The sequence below is a fragment of the Macaca nemestrina genome, chromosome 20 (genome assembly GCF_043159975.1).
Source record: "Macaca nemestrina isolate mMacNem1 chromosome 20, mMacNem.hap1, whole genome shotgun sequence".
Lineage (NCBI taxonomy): Eukaryota > Metazoa > Chordata > Mammalia > Primates > Cercopithecidae > Macaca > Macaca nemestrina.
In genome coordinates, this window is record NC_092144.1 from 53,901,185 (window position 1) to 53,916,166 (window position 14,982).

The following is a 14,982-nucleotide window of genomic DNA, read 5'->3' on the forward strand; positions in this document are numbered from 1 at the left end:
CCTTGGTAAATGTTAAAAGAATGCGTTGAGCCCTCCATTTCGGCCAGCAGCTATTCCAAGCATTGCACCTACATTAAAACACTTAATAGTGAAACCCCGTCTCTACTAAAAATACAAAAATTAGCCGGGCGTGGTGGCGTGCGCCTGTAATCCTAGTTACTTAGGAGGCTGAGGCAGGAGAATCGCTTGAACCCGGGAGGTGGAGGTTGGGTTGCAGTGAGCCGAGATCGTGCCACTGCACTCCAGCCTGGCACAGAAGGAGACTCCGTCTCAAAAAACAAACAAAAAACACTTCAGCCAAAAATGTAAAAAGATACACTGTTACGACAATGGCTTTGTGCTTAGGTGGATTCTTTTTTTTCTTTTTTCTTTTTCTTTTTTTTTTTCAGATGCTCACTAGAGTATTTAGGGGTGAATGTGACTGATGTCTGCATTTTTTTGTTGTTGTTTTGGAGATTTTTGGGGTTTTTTTTTCTTTTTTTTTTCTTTTTCTTTTGTTTTCATTTTGATGTCTGTATTTATTTTATAATACTTTAGAAGAGGTCAGATGAGGTGGTTCATGTCTGTAACACCAATGCTTTGGGAAGCCAAGGCAGGAGGATCACTTGGGGCCAGAAGTTCAAGACCAGCTTGGGAAACATAAAGAGACCTCGTCTTTCCAAAAAAAAATTAAAAATAAAATAAAATTAGCTGGGTGCAGTGGCCCGTACCTGTAGTCCTAGGTAGTTGGGAGGCTAAGGTGGGAGGATCGCTTGAGCCTGGGAACTGGAAGCTGCAGTGAGCTATGATTGCACCACTGCACTCCAACCTGGGCAACAGAGCAAGACCCTGTCTCAAAAAATAAATAAATAAATAAATAAATACTTGAGTGGAAAATAAAGGCAAAATAGCCAAATGGTTGTATCAATTATATAAAGGTAATGGGTATATAGGGGCATATTATGCCATTCTGTCTCCTTTTCTGTGTGTTTGAAAAGGCTTATAATAAGTTTTTTCTTTCTTTTTGTTATTTATTCATTTATTGAGACAAAGTCTCACTCTGTCACCCAGGCTGGAGTGCGGCGGTGCTATCTTGGTTCACTGCAATCTCTGCCTCCTGGGTTCATGCGGTTCTCCTGCCTCAGCCTCCTGAGTAGCTGGGATTACAGGCACCCGCCACCACGCCCTGCTAATTTTTGTATTTTTAGTAGAGATGGGGTTTCCTCATGTTGGCCAGGGTGGTCTCGAACTCCTGATCTCAGGTGATCCTCCTGTCTTGGCCTTCCAAAGTGCTGGGATTACAGGCATGAGCCACTGCACCTGGCCAAGTTTTTTTTTTTTTTTTTTTTTTTTAAGTAAAATAAAACACTAAAGATAACATTGTCTCCCCTTCTTAGGATGCATCTAGCTAAACAGAGCAATTTAATGTAGGTGCAATGCCTGAAATGGCTGCCGGCCAAAATGGAGGGCTCAACACATTCCTTTAACTTTTACCAAGGACATAATTTGTGCTGGGCACTGGTCCAGGAGCTGGGGGCACAGCAGGAAGCAAAGCAAAGTTCCCACCTTTTGTGGTGTCGACAGTGGGGAGCAGATACGTGTTATCTAAACTTTCACTGTCTGAGAGGGATAAGCAAACTGGAGAAAGCAAAGCAGGCTGAAGGAAGTACCTGGGTGTAAGTGAGGCGTAAGCTGTTTTAGGTGGGTGATCCAGGAGGGGTTCCCTGCGCAAGTGGCATTCAGGCAGAGGCTGAATGCAGTGAGGGAAGAAGTGGGGCAGATGTGCAGGGAACCTTTCCAGGAAGCAGAAACAGCCAGTGCAAAGGCCTTGAGGGGGAAGCCTGATGAGATTCTAGGAATGGAAGAGATGTCAGTGTGGCTAGAACAGAGTAGGAGAGGAAGAGAGTCGTAGGGGATGAGTAAGTGGTAGCTACTTCTACTGCTGTAATAATGATTATACTATGTGATTTGTTGTTGCTGTTTTTGAGATGGAGTCTAACTTTGTCTCCCAGGCTGGAGTGCAATGGCGTGGTCTCGGCTCACTGCAATTTCCAACTCCTGGGTTCAAGTGATTCTCATGCCTCAGCTTCCTGAGTAGTTGGGATTACAGGCATGCCTGGCTAATTTTTTTTTTTTTTTTTTTTTTTTTTTTTTTTTTTGAAATGGAGTATCTTTCTTGTTACCCAGGCTGGAGTGCAATGGTGCAGTCTCGGCTCACTGCAACCTCTGCCTCCCAGGTTCAAGAGATTCTCCTGCCTCAGCCTCCTGAGTAGCTGAGATTACAGGCATTCTCCACCACGCCTGGCGATTTTTTTTGCATTTTTAGTAGAGACGGGGTTTTACCACGCTGGCCAGACTGGTCTTGAACTACTGATTTCAGGTGATCCACCCACCTCAGCCTCCCAAAATGGTGGGATTACAGGCTTGAACCACAGCGCCTGGCCCTAATTTTTGTATTCTTAGTAGAGATGGGGTTTCGCCATGTCGGCTAGGCCGGTCTTGAACTCCTGACTTCAGGTAATCCACCTGCCTCAGCCTCCCAAAGTTCTGGGATTACAGGCGTGAGCCACCGTACCTGGCCCTAATTTTTGTATTGTTAGTAGAGATGGGGTTTCACCGTGTATGCCAGGTTGGTCTCTAACTCCTGACTTCAGGTGATCCACCCACCTTGGCCTCCCAAATTGCTGAAATTACAGGCGTGAGCTACTGCTTCCAGCCTATACTATGTGATTCTTACTAATTCATTGAAGCTGTAAGCTAATGATTTTAAGATAAGGTTAGAAAACAAAAAACAAAAAACTCCCAATGGTGAGCACGGCAGTTCATGCCTGTAATCTCAGCACTTTGGGAGGCGAAGGCTGGAGGATCGCTTGAGCTCAGGGGTTCGAGACCACCCTGAGCCACAAAGTAAGACCTTGTCTCCATAAAAAAATAAACAAAATTACAGCCTGGACTACATAGTGAGACCTTGTCTCTACAAAAAATACAAAAATTAGCCAGGCGTGGTGGTGCACACTTGTGGTCTCAGCTACTCAGGAGGTTGAGGTGGGAGGATCACTTGAGCCTCAGAAGTTTGAGGCTGCAGTGAGCCAAAATTGAGCTACTGAACTCCAGCCTGGGCAACAAAAGTGAGACTGAAAAAAAAAAGAACTCCCAAAGAATTTCCTAAGAAGTAGTATAGCCCAGTGGTTAAGAGTGTGGGAACTGGTCTCAGATTTTGAGAATTTAAATTCCATCTACATATTGGCTGTGTCACCTCTAGCAGGTTACTTAATCTCTCTGTGTGCCCAAGCCCCTTATCTTGAAAGTAGAGATAGCAACGATCACCCTCCCAGGGCTGGTGTACTGGGGAGCTAAAAGAATCCACCTAAAACGACTGAGCATGGTGGCTCACGTCTGTAATACCAGTGCTTTGGGAGACCAAGGCAAGTGGATCACTTGAGATCCGGAGTTCAAGACCAGCCTGGCCACCATGGCAAAACCCTGTCTCTACTAAAAAATACAAAAAAAAATTCGCTGGGTGTGGTGGCATGCACCTGTAGTCCCAGCTACTTAGGAGGCTGAGGCACGAGAATTGCTTGAACCTGGGAGGCAGATTGCAGTGAGCCAAGATCGCACCATTCCACTCCAGCCTGTGCGACAGAGCTAGACTCCATCTAAAACAAACAAACAAACAAAAAGAAGAATGCACCTAAGATGCTTGCCACAGTGCCTGGTACATAGTATGTGCTCAATAAAAGCAATAGCTGCCAGTATTATCGTTGTTGCAACTCTGGACTTTCACCTCTTCCTGGAGTAGGAAGGAAGATGGAGGGCTGTCATTGAGTCTGACGTCAGCAGTTATCATGCATCAGCTGCTGAAGTGGGACCTTCCCTGGCTGGGTCACCCTGGGCCAACAATGTTCTTTCTGAGCCTCAGTTTTCTCAGCTGGAGAAGGGGATCCCTCTTGGGGCTGGTGTGAAAACTAAACTAGATAGGAGTGTACATGAGGTGCGGAAGCAGAACGCTGGGGTGTTGGTCCAAGCAGGCTTGAGACCCAGCTCAGCCACTTGCTTCTGGGTGACCCTGGGCAAATGGCTTCACTCCACTGATCCCTGACTTTCCCACCTATGAAATAGGTCTGGGGTGGGTGGGGGGCATCTCTCAGTGAAGAGAAAACTCAGGTTTGAGGGTCATGCGGAGCTGTGTGCTCTGCTGCTACCACTTCCTGGTTGGATGACCTCACTTCTCTGAGCCACAATTTCCCAATTTCCTTTTTTTTTTTGGAGACAAGGTCCTAGGCTGGAGTGCAGAGGCATGATCATAGCTCACTGCTGCCTTGAACTCCTGGACTCAAGCGAAACTCTCACTTCAGCCTCCTAAGTAGTTGGGACCTAGGGGTGTGCACCACCATGCCTGGCTATTTTTTCATATTTCGTGTTTTTTGTAGAGATGGGGTCTTGGTCTGTTGCCCAGGCTGGTCTTGAACTGCTGAGTTCAAGTGATCCTCCTGCCTTGGCCTCCCAAAGTGGTGGGATTACAGGTGTGAGCCACCATGCTCAACCAATTTCCTCTTTAGTTAATAAGAGGTATTTCAGAGCCCACTCATCACTGCCCAAGGCTGCCCTCGCCTCCTGAAATCTGTCTTTTCCTGTGTCTGTCTTTGTCTTTTTCTCTCTCTCTGTTTTGTCCTTTTTCTTTTTCTCTGTCCCTCTTTATCTCTCTCAATGCCTATGTCTGTTTCTCCAACTCTATCACTTTCTCTGTCTGTACCTCAATCTCTGTATCTGTTTTTCTCTCTTCATGTCTTTCTATCTCTGCTTCTCCCTTTTCTCTGTCTTTCCCCATGGCTCTCTTTCTCTTTCTGTGTCGTTGTTTCTGTTTCTGATTCTTTCTCTCTATCTCTCCCTCAAGTGACACACACACCTGTAAGGTTCTGCTGACGTGTAAAGGGAAGGGAAATGCAGGGATCAGGACTTGGACACTCTCCAGAAACACTGCAGGGATGTTGGCTCCTTCCTCCTCATGACTCACCTGGGCCTCACCCAGCTCTTGCCTGCCTGCAGGGTCATGGGTGAGGCCCATGGGTTTCGGGGGCTTCCCCAGCCTGTGGAGAGGAGAATTTCAGGCAGAGACAGAGAGGGTGAGAGAGTTGGAGGCAAAGAGAGGGAGAGACAGAGAGAGCTGGGGATAGAGATGGAGGTGGGGAAAGGAGGCAGAGGGAGAGAGAAGAGACCCACAGACAGACTGGTTCGGGGGAAATCTGAGATGGGGGTGTTGGGGGAGAGAGAGAGAGAGACAGAAAACAGCAACCGAAGGACAAGGACAGGGAGAAAGAAAAGTGGGCAAGCAGGGAGAGAGAGAAGATAAGAGACTGACAGGAGTTAGAGAAAACAACACACAGTTGCCTTCAGAGAGCACAAAATAGACATAGTGATACAGGGACACTGTGTGTGTGTGTGCGCGCGCATGTGTGTGAGTGTACATGCATGCGTGTGTGTGTGCACATGTGTTCGTCGAACATAGGGCATTTACATTAAACAAATTCTTGTCACTATGAATACCCCCCTCAGTTAGTGGTTTCTTGTTCACCATCCTCCGTGAAATCAATATCCCGCACAAGAGTGCTACTCTCTTGTGCGTGAGTGTGCGTGTGTGTGCATATGTGCATGTGTGTGTGCATGTGTGTGTGAGTGTGTATGCATGCATGTGTGTGTGTGTGCATCTGTTTGGGGCTCCTTCATCCTCTTGCCACCTGCCATGGTGAAGTGACTACCCTCTGGCCTGGCCACTGGGAGCATCCTTCTCTGGCAGGGGAGCAGGGGTGGGGGATGGGGGGGTGACTGGGCTGATGGTAGGGAAAGGGCCATTCTCCATAACCTCCCCTTTCTGGGACGCCTAACAGGCCACACTGATGTGGCTTTCAGATCCTGGCCTGGCCACCTCTTAGATGCAGGGAACCTCTCCACTCAGGGCCTCCCTAGGGAGTGGAAGAGGTGGTAAACCCTTGAGTCCAATAACCGTCTTCCCCCGTTTTCCAGGCGGAGAAACTGAGGTCCAAAGGGAAGACTTTTTATTTTTTTGAGATAAGGTCTTGCTTTATCGTCCACGCTGGAGTGCAGTGCTGAGATCTCAGCTCACTGCAACCTCCGCCTCCTGGGCTCAAGCCATCCTCCCACCTCAGCCTCCTAAGCAGGTGTGCACTACCACGCCTGGCTAATTTTTGTATTTTTTGTAGGGATGACATTTCACCATGTTGTCCAGGCTGGTCTTGAACTCCTGAGCTCAAGCGATCTGCCCACCTCGACCTCCCAAAGTGCTGGGATTACAGGCATGAGCCATGGCGCCTGGCCTAAAACAGCAGACTTTAAATGAGTTTCTCCCCATCTCAAGTTTATTGTGTTTGTGTTGCAGTGGGTACTGTTCTGAGAGTATTATCTATATTATTGGTGAATCTGTAAATATCCTATTTCGTACACACATATACACACGCACACGGAAACTGAGGATTAGAGATGTGTGGTGGGCTGGAAAATGGTCCCCCAAAATATGCAGGTCCTAAGCCCCAGAGCCTATGGGTGTTACCTTATAGGAGAAAAGGGTCTTTGCAGGTATTATTAAGTTAAGGAACTTAATCAGGAACATTTTCCTAATTATCCAGTTGGGCCCTAAGTGTAATCAGAAGTGCCCCTAGAAGGAGGGACAGGGACATTTGACTATAGACAGGAGAGAAGTAAGTCATGGGAGAGAAGCAGAGGAAAAACAGGGTGGGAGAGAGAAGATATTTGTTGCGAGCTTTGACGAAGGAGAAAGGGCCAAGAACCGAGAAATATAAGAAATACAGCTCCTGCTGGAAAACGACAAGGAAATCACTCACCCCGAACATCTCTTGACCAGAGCACTGCTCTGCTGACACCTTGATTTTGATTACGAGACGCATTTTGTACTTCTGACCTCCAGTCTGTAAGAGAATAAATTTCTGTTTTAAGCCACTAGATCTACGCTAATTTGTTACAGCAAAATAGGACACCAATATAAGAGGTTAACTTACTTGCCTGAATTGAGCTGATATTTTTTATTTTTTGAGACAGGGTCTTGCTCTGTTGCCTAGGCTGGAGTGCAGCGGCAAGATCATAGCTGACTGTGGCCTCCAGCTCCTGGTCTCAAGTGATCCTCCTGCCTCAGTCTCCTGAGTAACTGGAACTACAGGCCCAAGTAACCAAGCCTGGCTGATTTTAGAGAGCTTTTTTGTTTGTTTGAGACGAATTCTGGCTCTTCTGCCCAGACTGGGGCAGAGTGGCGTGATCTTGGCTCACTGCAACCTCCGCATCCCAGGTTCAAGTGATTCTCCTGCCTCAGCCTCCTTAGTAGCTGGGATTACAGGCACCTGTCACCATGCCCGGCTAATTTTTGTATTTTAGTAGAGACAGGGTTTCACCATGTTGGCCAGGCTGGTCTTGAACTCCTGACCTCTGTTGATCCACCCACTTTGGCCTCCCAAAGTGCTGGGATTACAAGCGAGAACCATCATGCCCAGCCCCCTGGCTGATTTAAATATTTTTTTTCTTTTTTCAATAGAGACAGGGAGTCTCACTATGCTGCCCAGGCTGGTCTTGAACTCGTGACCTCCATCAATCCTCCAGTGTTGGCTTCCCAAAGTGTTGGAATTAATAGGCTTGAGCTACCACATCTGGCTTCTAAACTGACTTGTTAGGCCAGGTGCCTCATGTTTGTAAACCCAGAACTTTGGGAGGCTGAGGCAGAGGGATCACTTGAGGTCAGGATTACAAGATCAGCCTGGCCAACACGGTGAAACCCCATCTCTACTTAAAAAAATAAATGAAAATCAGCCCGGTATGGTGGCAGGTGCCTGTAATCCCAGCTACTTGGGAGGCTGAGACATGAGAATCACTTGAACCCGGGAGATGAAGGCTGCAGTGAGCCGAGAACGCACCACTGCACTCCAGCCTAGATAACAGGGCGAGACTCTGTCTCAAAAATAAATAAATAAATAAAATAAGATAAACTGACTTGTTAAGTATAGTGTCAGGATTTGAATCCCCTGCAGTCTGGCTCTACTTCCTACATGTACACCCACCATGCTGAGGGGTGCTGCCCTGGAGTGGCGGAGGCAAAGTCTAGGAGCTATTAATAGAAGTTTCATCCCGTTCGCTCCCAGCTCCCCCCCCCGCCTCTTTCCATCTCATCCCTCAGCAGCCTTCTTTGCTATGCCTCTCTGTGGCTTCATGGGATTAGGGGTGACTTGGAGAGAAGAGGGGACCAGAGAAATAATATTCGCTGAGTTTGTGTAAAGAAAAATGCTTTTCTTGCCTCTAGCACCTTGCAGCTCTTTTATTCCACCGCCTAGATGCAATAGCAGAAATAATCTTTGCAATTCAAGGCCTAATATTCTGAATATATAAGGAGCTCCTGTTATGGGTTGAAATGCTTCCTCTCCACACCAGAGAAAGATAGGTGGAAGTCCTAACCCCCAGTACTCAGAATGTGACCTTATTTGGAAATAGGGCTGTTGCAGATATAATTAGTTAAGATGCAGTCATACTGGAGTAGGTTGGGCCACAAATCACTATGACTGGTGTCCTTATAAGAATGTGGCTCAAGGCTGGGTGTGGTGGCTCACGCCTATAATCCCAGCACTTTGGGAGGCTGAGGTGGGTGCATCACCTGAGGTCAGGAGTTTGAGACCAGCCTGGCCAATATGATGAAATCCCGTCTGTACTAAAAATACAAAAATTAGCCAGGTGTGGTGACGTGCACCTGTAGTCCCAGCTACTTGGGAGGCTGAGGCAGGAGAATCGCTAGAACCCATCAGGCAGAGGCTGCAGTGAGCCGAGATTGTGCCACTGCACTCCAGCCTGGGCGACAGAGTGAGACTCCGTCTCAAAAACAAAACAAAACAAAACAAAAAAACAAACAAACAGAAAAAAAGAAGGCAGCCCTGTGACGACAGACAGACACAGGAATAATGCCATGTAAACACAAAGGAAGAGACTGGAGCTAGGCAGCTGCAAGCCAAGGACCGCCAAAGATTGCCAGAAAGCCACTGCTGCTGGGAAGAGCGAGGAAGGATTCCTCTATGGGTTTATGGCCCTGCTGACAGCTTGATCTGGACTTCTGGACTCCAGACTGTGAGACAATACATTGTCGTTCTGACCCACCCAGTCTGTAGTCCTTTGTTACAGCAGCCACCGGAGGCTAACAGAGCTTCTATGAATCAACTGAGCTGAGCACAGGGGCTCACGCCTGTAATCCCAGCACTTTGGGAGGCCAAGATGGGTGGATTGCCTGAGCTCAGCAGTTCAAGACCAGCCTGTGCAACACCGTGAAACCCTGTCTCTACTAAAATACAAAAAATTAGCTGGGCGTGGTGGCGTGGGCCTGTAGTCCAAGCTACTCGGGAGGCTGAGGCAAGAGAATTGCTTGAACCCGGGAGGCGGAGGTAGCAGTGAGCCAAGATCGTACCACTGCATTCCATCCTGGGGGACAGAGCGAGACACTGTCCCAAAATAATAATAATAATAATAGAGGACAGGAAAACAAGCACAAATGACCCCTATAAAAATGACACTAGCCGGGCACATTGGCTCACACCTGTAATCCCAGCACTTTGGGAGGTGGAGGCAGGGGGATCGCTTGAGCCCAGGAGTTCCAGACGAGCCTGGGCAATGAAGGGAGACTTTGTCTCTACAAAACAAAAAAAGGGGCCGGGCGCGGTGGCTCAAGCCTGTAATCCCAGCACTTTGGGAGGCCAAGACGGGCGGATCACTAGGTCAGGAGATTGAGACCATCCTGGCTAACACGGCAAAACCCCGTCTCTACTAAAAACACAAAAAATTAGCCGGGCGAGGTGGCGGCGCCTGTGGTCCCAGCTACTCGGGAGGCAGAGGCAGGAGAATGGCGGGAACCCGGGAGGCGGAGCTTGCAGTGAGCTGAGATCTGGCCACTGCACTCCAGCCTGGGTGACAGAGCGAGACTCCGTCTCAAAAAACAAAACAAAACAAAACAAACAAACAAACAAAAAAAAAACAAAAAAAGGTTAGCCAGGTATGGTAGGACATGCCTATCTTCCCAGCTACTCAGGAGGTTGAGGCAGGTGGATTTCTTGAGCCCAGGAGTTCAAGACTGCAATGCGCTATGATCGTGCCACCGTACTCCAGCGTGGGTGACAGAGTGACACTATGCTCTAAAAAAAATTAGTCAATAAGAGAGACCCCAGAGATCTGTTTTGTCCCTTCTAACAGATGAGGATGCAGCAAGAAAATGCCTTCCATGAACCAGAGAGCGGGATCTTGCCAGACACCAAATCTGCTGGTGCCTTGACCTTGGACTTCCCAGCCTCCAGCACTGTGAGAAACAAATGTCTACTGTTTGTAGGCATTCAGTTTGACAGATGGTCTTATTCATACATCTAGACTCTCAACTGCGATTTTGGAGGTGCTGGGAGCCTCTCTCCTCAAGGCTTCTTACCCTGCAAAAGGTAAGCCTGGGCTACTTCATCCAGTGTCAAAAGAGTTCTCAGCAGCAAGAAAGTGAGAACAGCAGTGGCAAGTTCTTTTTGTTTAAATTTTTAAAGCTCATTATTAATTTTCTTTATTTTTTTGTTGTTTTTTTTGAGACAGGATCTCTCTCTAATGTCACCCAGGCTGGAGTATAGTGGTGAGATGTCGGCTCACTGCAACCTCTATGCCCTGGGCTCAAGCAATTCTCCCACCTCAGCCTCCGGAATAGCTGCGACTACAGGTGCGCACCACCATGTCTGGCTATTTGTTTGTATTTTCAGTAGAGACGGGGTCTTGCCATGTTGTCTAGGCTGGTCTTGACCTCCTGAGCTCAAGCAATTCATCTGCCTCGGCTCCCAAAGTGCTGGGATTACAGGGGTGAGCCACTGCACCCAGCCTAATTATTAATTATTATTATCATTATTATTTTTGGACACAGTCTTGCTCTGTGGCCCAGACTGGAGTGCAGTGGCGTGATCTCGGCTCACTGCAACCTCCGCTTCCCGGGTTCAAGTGATTCTCCTGCCTCAGCCTCCTGAGTAGCTGTGATTATAAGCGCCCGCCATCATGACCAGATAATTTTTGTATTTTTAGTGGAGGTGAGGTTTCACCATGTTGGCCAGGCTGGTCTCGAACTCCTGACCTTAAATAATCCACTCACCTCAGCCTCCCAAAATGTTGGGATTACAGGCGTGAGCCACTGCACCTGGCCTAATTATTCTTTTTTAGAGATGGGGTCTCACTGTGTTGTCTACACTGGTCTTGAACTCCTGGGCTCAAGTGATCCTCCTACCGCAGCCTGCCAAAGCACTGGGATTACAGAGGTGAGCCATTGCCTCCCACCAAAGCTGCAAGTTCTTGAAGCCAGGAACTCAAGGCCCAGGCTCAGAACTCATGGAACGTCAACATATCTCATTCTATTGACCAAACCAAGTTACAACACCAGCTCAGATTTGAGAGGAGGAGGATCGACGCTCTCTCTTGATGGAAGGAGCTGCACAGAACTCGTGGCCACTTGTATTAGACCACACACCTTTTCACCTGGCAAAAATAAAACGGTTTGATAATGCATGGAGTTGATGAGGCTGTGGGAAAACAGATACTCCCCACTGTTGCTCCTGGGGGTGTAAACTAGTATAGCCCTGTGAGAGGTAATTTTGCAATCGCTCTCAAAATCACAAATGTGGCAAAACCTTCGTCATTTTGCAAAACCGCTCACCACGTCCAGGAACTTGATGCATGTATGAAATGATATGGGCACAGGGCTCTTCATTGCAGCATAGTTTGTGATGTCAAATGGGAGCATACTAATGCTACAAGAGGTGCATTTATCCAGTGGAGAAAAGAAAGAGGAAACTCTTCATGCAATTCAGGTTACATTATTGCCAAGTTCAAAAATCTAGGGCAGAACAGTGCGGAGAATACCCCACTGTGCATTAAAGGAGAGGGGCCTGCCCTGGCCAACAAGGCAAAACCCCGTCTCTACTGAAAATACAAAAATTAGTCGGGCATGGTGGCAGGCGCCTGTAATCCCAGCTACTCGGGAGGCTAAGGAAGGAGAATCGCTTGAACCCGGGAGGCGGAGGTTGCAATGAGCTGAGACGGCACCACGGCACTGTAGCCTGAGTGACAGAGCGAGAGTCTGTCTCAAAAATAAATAAATAAATAAATAAATAAATAAATAAATAAATAAATAAATATTAAAAAAAACAAAAAAAAGAAAGAAAAGAAAAAGGAGAAGGGCATATGTCTATATTTGCTTGTAGAGTATATGCATTAAATAACTTTTCGGTGCTGGGCGTGGTGGCTCATGCCTGTAATCCTTACACTTTGGGAGGCCAAGGTGGGAGGATTACTTGAGCCCATGAGTTTGAGACCTGCTTAGGCAACACAGGAAGACCCTGTCTCTACAAAAAGTAAAAAAATTAGCCGGGTGTGGTGGTTTGTGCTTGTAGTCCCAGCTACTCAGGAGGCTGAGGTGGGAGGATCGCTTGAGCATGGGAAGTTGAGGCTGCAGTGAGCAGAGATTGTGCCACTGCACTCCAGCCTGGGTGACAGAGCTAAACTCTGTCTCAAAACAAAAAATAAAAAAACAAAACAACTCGTCTGATGCCCCCTTGCCTCCACATTTCAAGTGAAGTGCAGGGAAATGTCCCTTCCCTGTTTGCCTGCTCTTCATTCTTCAGTCCACTAGCCTCGTGTTTGTGCAGCTCCTGGCCTGTCACCCAACCCGAGTTATCAGTGATGATAGCATCTAGAGAGACTGGCTTCCCCTAGTCACGAAGTGCCAGGTGCTGCTCCCTCCTATCCACACTCCAGACTCGCTGGGGGACTCACTGTCCCGTCTTCTCACCTCTCCTGCACCAAAGAGTTCTGGGTTTACCTGGGAAGGATATGAGCCAAGACCACAGACTTCTCCCTGCCCCGGCAACCCATCGAGAAAAGCCACCTCCCCATCCCCAGGCTGCTATCTTTCCTTCCTAGGCTTGGCACCTTCCAGAGTCACCTCCTTGATTGTACACACTGATTCAGGGGCCCCACCTGGGATTCTGGGAAGCCTGGCAGGCCCGTGGGTGACCTTGAACTTGTCCTTTCTTTTGCTTGGGATCTCTCCTCTGAGCCAAGAGGGGAGGTCAACCTCAACTTGCCCCCTTAGCAGCCTTATTTTTGTTGCTAAATAATGATGATGATGACGACGACCACAATGACAGCAGCAGTTACTGCCCACTGTTCTAAGTGCTCTACATAAATCAACTCAATCCTCACAGCAGCCCTTCGATGGAGGTTCTCCTAGTTGCCCTGTTTTACAAATGAGGAAACTGAGGCCCAGTAGGTAAAATGTCTTGCCCAAGGCCACTTAGCTTGGAAGTGGCAGAACTGGAATTTGAACTCGGATTGTCTGGTTCCAAAGCGTTCATCACTCCTCTGGACTGGTGTGCAGTTTCCTTAAAGCCCAAGCATCACTACTACAAATACCTCCAATCCTAACAGAGCCACCATTTAGCATTAGTAAAGAGGCAGGCTGGGCACCATGGCTCAAGCCTGTAATCCCAGCACTTTAGGAGGCCAAGGCAGGAGGATCACTTGAGGTCAGGAGTTGGAGACCACCAACATGGTGAAACCCTGTCTCTACTTTAAAAAATACAAAAATTTGTCTGGGCATGGTGGTGGGCACCTGTAGTCCCAGCTACTTGGGAGGCTGAGGCAGGAGAATCACTTGAACCTGGGAGGTGGAGGTTGCAGTGAGCTGAGATCGTGCTACTGCACTCCACCCTGGGCATCAGAGTGAGACTCTATCTCCCCCCAAAAAAAGGAGGGCACTTACAACTTACAGCAATCCAGGCCCTGGGCTACACCCATTTAGCAGATGAGCACACTGAGGCCTGAAATAGGGGAAGGGACATCCCCAGAGTTGCACCTCAAAGTAGGAGCAGGTGGGGTGTCAAAGCCCATGAAGGGTGGACTTGCCAGGCACCAGGCTGGAAGGCCCCTCACGGAGTGGTTGAAATTGATCTTATTCCCATTGAACAAGTGTGAAAATCAAGGTGGCCCAGGGAGAGGCAGGACAAGAGCGACGCAGGTCTCATCCAGAGAGAGCAGATCAATTTCCCTCTTGGTACCTGCCCTGTGCTCAAGCCAGAGACATTTGGGTTCAAATCCTGGTTGTGCTGATTTTCTTATTGCATGCCCCTGGACAAGGCCTTGACTGCTCTGAGCCCTGGTTCCTTTCTTTGTAAAAGAGGGAACCCCAGGGCTGGTTTCATTTGTACTGGTTGTTAAAATATTGAGGTATGTCCAGATTTGGTCGATAAAATTCCCCTGTCTGGAGGCCTTGAGTGCCCTGATGGCATCTCTGGGTCCTCCCAGACATCCTCATGTTCTAGAAAGATGAGGGAAAGACTGGGTCCCTGGTGGCCACCAGGATGATACTCTAGCAATTGGGCAGAATTGTTACTGCCAATACCCTGGCTATATTGACAGGTGGTCAAATATTTTGAGTATCCTTCCTGGGGTTAATGATAATGGCTGGTAGGACTACTGTAAGGAGTTTGTGAGCTAACGTCTATAATGAGTGATGAGGCAACCCATTATTATTTTATATTATTATTATTATTTCTTTTTTAGAGCAGAGTCTCACTGTCACCAAAGCTGGAGTGCACTGGCGACATCATAGCTCACTGCAACCTCTAATTCCTGGGCTCAGGCAATTCTCCCACCTTAGCCTCCCGAGTAGCTGGGACTGTAGGTGTGTACCACCATGCCTGGCTAATTTTTATTTTTATTATTTTTTTGAGACAGAGTCCCACTCTGTCACCCAGGCTGGAGTGCAGTGGCGCAATCTTGGCTCACTGAAACCTCCGCCTCCCGGGTTCCAGTGATTCTCCTGCCTCAGCCTCCCGAGAAGCTGGGACTACAGGCACGCACCACTACACCCAGCTAATTTTTTGTATTTTTAGTAGAGACAGGGTTTCACCATGTTGGCCATGATGGTCTCAATCTCTT